The sequence below is a fragment of the Pelophylax lessonae genome (genome assembly GCF_965119305.1).
Source record: "Pelophylax lessonae genome assembly, chromosome: 9".
Lineage (NCBI taxonomy): Eukaryota > Metazoa > Chordata > Amphibia > Anura > Ranidae > Pelophylax > Pelophylax lessonae.
The window spans coordinates 239566204-239571529 of record NC_138776.1 but is presented as its reverse complement, the minus strand read 5'-3'; positions in this window follow the sequence as shown (position 1 = coordinate 239571529).

Genomic DNA, 5326 nt, shown 5'->3' with positions numbered 1-5326 from the left:
GCTAGTTCTAGTCCCCATTACTGTCTCAAGGGAGAGTGGAAGGATGGGCTAGTTCCAGTCCCCATTACTGTCTTAAGGGAGAGTGGAAGGATGGGCTAGTTCCAGTCCCCATTACTGTCTCAAGGGAGAGTGGAAGGATAGGCTAGTTTCAGTCCCCATTACTGTCTTAAGGGAGAGTGGAAGGATGGGCTAGTTCCAGTCCCCATTACTGTCTCAAGGGAGAGTGGAAGGATAGGCTAGTTCCAGTCCCCATTACTGTCTCAAGGGAGAGTGGAAGGATAGGCTAGTTCCAGTCCCCATTACTGTCTCAAGGGAGAGTGGAAGGATAGGCTAGTTCCAGTCCCCATTACTGTCTCAGAGATGCTATCTTGAAATACTCCACAAAAAAGCCTGTCATGGAAGATACAGGGCTGGAGCGTAGAGAAGTGATTTTTTTCCTGTTTTCCATGGTGCCCCAGATCACACGACTAAGTGCTGGGAGTACATAGGACATCACTGCTGTACTTCCTTGCACATTTCTGATGCAGAGGCTATTTTGATTGTCCCCTGGTTGATGTACCCAGGTCAATTGTGTTACTGCTGGATAGCAAAGAAAGGGGGATGAGGTTTCTATGATTTTCCTTGCGGCCCAGATATTTGTATCTATAGCATTGCAATTCTTCCTGATCCCTTTTCAGACACCAGGTTTTTGCCTTACTTTGTGTCATTTTATGTGTACCACGCCATCTCAGTCAATTTTCTTTTTGATGAACATATCTAGAACGCATGTATGATATGCAAGCCTTATAGGTGTCAATTATAAGTCATTCAGTATGCTCCTCTGTGGCTGGGACAAAAAAATAGGGCTTGTCATTTGAGTTTTGATTGCTTCAGGCAGATTTTACATTTCCATACAAGTCTATGAAAGTGCAAAACCTGCTTAATGCAGGTCAAAAGGAGATCAGCTACAGGTCAAATGCACCAGCTCAAAGCCTGTTAACACATGCCCTGATGCTGGACATACACTGTTTGCATTTTGACAGATTTCAAATGAGCTGGCTGAAATTTTCTTAGTGGATGGCAATGATGGCCCTCTCCCACCCGACGCCCTTTGATTGCAAAATGAAAGGAGCTGGGCTGAAAATTGTCAGTCAAACAGTGGCTGCATCCAATCATCGCTGATGCCGGCTGTAAGAATACAATAGCAGCAACATGGGGAATACATTTTTTTAGCTCAGCCTGCCAAAAAAAGTAAATTAAAAAAACAAATTTGTATGGCCAGCTTTAGGGTTAGTATCTGATAAGGTAGTTTGTTGCTGACAACCGTCCTCCCACTTATCAGAGAGGCTTATACCTCTGAGACCCCTTTCACACATGTCCGTTCCGCCGACGGTCTCAGTTTTTCTCAGCGGGGATCGATCCACCGATCCCCGCTGGGCAGGCGGATGACAGCTCCATCTCTGCTCTGTGTGCGGAGACAGAGGTGTCAGATCCCCACTGTCCTCTATGGGGGAATCGGATGAGAACCGACCGCCTGTCCATTCTCATCCGATCCGCCAGACAGATAGAAAATAGGGTTTCCATCCGTCTGGATTTGACGGACAGGATCAGATCGGATGTCAGCGGACATGTCTCCGCTGACATCCACTGCCCCATAGAGATACATGGGGCATCCTTTGAGATCCGCCTTGAAAACTGACAGGTGGATCTGAACGGACCGTATGTGTGAAAGGGGCCTTAAGCACCAAAACCCCCAGCAGAAGAACCGCAAACAAGATTGTAGTAGATCCCATGCGCATATGAATCATTCTAAAATTGGCAGGAGACTTTCTATTTGTTATTCTTGGTAAGATCTGCCTGACTGTGGCTAATTTTGCTGTATGGAATGAAGATCAACTTTTTTTTTTTATAAGGTTTTTTGTAGTGTTTTATTTTTGCCCAATTTAAATGCAATATTGGCACTTTGATCAGTGAAACACCTAATGAGTAATAAGCAATCCATTTGAGTTCTGGGGGTAAGGTTGCATATAAATGTTAAGATTAGGTGAAGTCAAGGTTGAAGCACAATTCCAGCCAATAATTATTTAGTTTTGAATACAGTGGGGATTGGAGATCCGGTTTGGTTTTTATTGTTGCCGGTGTTCCGGTTAGGAAGATTTCCCCTCCTTTTTTGTCAGGACAGGAAGTAAGAGAAGATCTTTTATTTCTGTCTGTGCCTCCCTTTTTTTCTGGTGACTCATTTCTAACGGGAATCACAGGATGAGGAAGGGAGGGCAAAATCTGCCCAATTGGGTCACAGACAGAGAATAAACTCCAAATCTAGGAGTTAGACTTTAAGTATCAGATTTTTTGAGGGCTAAATACTTTTTTCAGTTGTTGTAATTTCTCTTTTCAAGCATAATCTCCAAAACTAACGTTCTAAAAGCATCAGGCCAAATTTATTTATTTAAAAAAAACTGTACTTGCAACCAGTTGTTACCACACCTACACGCAGCCAAAATTAGTCACAAGACTTTCTTTTATGGGGATATGTATGACATTTCAATCACTGGAAGGCAAGGAGTGATTAGGTAGAACACATAGCTCAGGCCTATGTTGGAAGGTGAAGCACAAGCCATGGAGAAGGAAGTCCTTGCTGAGCCTGCCAAATTTTGATCCATCTGTGGCCAGATTAGGACAGTCTAATTTTCCATAGTGAGGAGTCTTGTATGAGTCTTTAAAGTGTATTTTCCCTAAACAATCTCTGAGTTTGTTGGGGCTCAATTTTTGGGTGAATTGGCTTTTTAGTATTACGACCTGAAGAATGTTAAATTTTTGTTATATATGTATAGTCTCGAAAATGTGGTATGAATGTACAATAGATTGCTGCTTACAAAATTCTTTAATGCCTCGTTTCCACTGAGCGGTACGGTTCGGTACGGTACACCTTGATCAGGCTTGCGTTTCTACTGCCAACAGTACCTCAGCTCAACAGTATTGCTCCACCCTGTTGGTACGGTACTAATGTGCTTGGTACCCCAACGAAAGGGCACCAAAAATGTAGTACGGTACGGTTCGGAATTAGGGTACCATTTACAACTTTTGACAATGGAAACAGCAAAAATTGCATACCATACCGAAACGTACCGTACCACTCAGTGGAAAAGAGGCATAACTGTGTATTTTTAAAATCAGATTTTATATAAATGTATAAAATCATGTTTGTTTTATATATTATGATTTGGACTTCTTAATAAAACCAGAATAAATAAAAGTTGATTAGTTCATCTCTTGCTTCTTATTATGTGTATCTGAAATCTTGATGCACCATTGACCTTATCATTGGCCACTGGGTTAAGGATCAGTAGGACAAAATACCCAGTTCCAGTCCTTACATAAACAAGATCACTTTGTCTATTCAAGTATCTATGCAATACATAGATGCCTAGCGGTAAACCCGAGCGTGACTCGGGGTAGGAATTTCCTGCTATTATCGGTATCCCCGAGTCACGCTCGGGGTGAATGGGCAGAGCTATGCAGACAGCGCAGCGGAGTGTCTTACCTTATCCTGGCGATCCAGCGATGAGCTCCCTTTGCTGTGACCGCCAGCCGAGATCTCCGCCGCTCGACTGTCGGTAGGAGGACTTCCTAGTTCCGTTCCCTGCAGCAGCAATGCTGCATGGGAGCGGAACTAGGGAGGGAAATTTGAAAAAAAAAAAAAAAAACGTTACACAAAACAAACACATTTTATGTTATATATATATATATATATATATATATATATATATATATATATATAACACACACACACACACACACACATATATATATATAATATATAACGCATGAATTATAATCTAATCAATAATATAATTTTATTATATATTATACAATAAAATTATATTATTGATTTGATTATAATTCATGTGTTTAATATTATATATATATATTGTGTTTCAAATTTATCACATCTGGGATGTCTACTAGAGTCTTGTTTTGGTCAGGTTTAAGTCAGTAATTACTAAGAATTGTAGGCCTATAATACATAACGCCAAATTTCCATGAAAAAAATTGTACCGCTTTTGGTACAGAATTCCTGACAGGTTTTAACCTCCCTGGCGGTATGATTCTAACATTTTTGTTGCTGTCTTGGGACTTTTGGGAAAATGAGAATGGTATGGTGTTTCAGTACAAGTCTCGTTCTCCCCACAAAGTTTGGGATATAGCCTCGTACACACGTACCGATTGTCGGCCGAACGATCGGCCGTCTTTTGTCCGGTGCTGTCGTGTAGGTTGAAAAGTGCTAAAGACTGCACACAAATTTTGTCGGCCAACAACAACCGACTGCAGAAGTGATGTCATGTGATGGTTAACTTTCCATGTGTTTTTTCTTCTCTGAGCATGCCCAGTCTTGCTCATCTGCTGTTTGTTGGCCGAATTCTGTACTGACTGAGGAACAATCGGCCGTTCTGGTGTTGGCCAACAAAAATTTTAAAGCATGCACGTCAGATTCTGTTCGACCGAAAAGTCGCAGTCGGTTGTCAGAAGCATCATACTAACAAGCCGACAATCGGACGGTGGCCGAATATTTACGGCCGACAATCGGTACGTGTGTACGAGGCTTAAGTCAGACCTTACTATAGTAACCACACTCAGGTCTGAATAAACAGAATAATCCACACTTAAATAGAATAATGCAGAATTGTGATTTTTATTCAAATATTACATGATTTTGTTTTCTAAAAATGTATTACATGCTAAAATAGAATACTGAGATTTGTTTAGATATAAAATGAGACCAACCAAGTGTAAATCTAAACTATAAACCCAGTATAAGCCTCTATAAAAAAAACTTCAAGTAAAAATGAAAGCATACGTTCTTGCAAAACTGACTGCTCAGTTTAGGGTAGAAGTGGGTTTTATAATGTTCAGGGAGAACTTCCCATGGAATTCCAGCTATGCCTCTCCTTTCTTGATTTTATAACAAATGTAGTCATGCTGGAGCATTCATAGAATTATGTGCAATCTTATCCTAATACTAGTGAAAAAGTGGCTGAAGTCTACAAAAAAAAAACTGTCTACTGAATGGATATACCCATGTTTAAAGCAAAATAACCAAATGTAGGCTATTGCAAATGATCACCTCCCTATAATAAAAGAGGGCCTTTGTTGGAGACCTTGAGACGCAGCAATTTTTCAATTCTTCTTCAGTGCTATTGCAGGTAAAAACTAGCTGTTAAAAGTTATTAATTGTCCATGATAAATGCAGAAAATATAAATGGCAATCTTGGAATTCCTCTTCAGTGCAATTGCAGGTAAAAACTGGCTGATCAAAGTAATTTATTGTCCATGATAAATGCAGAAAATA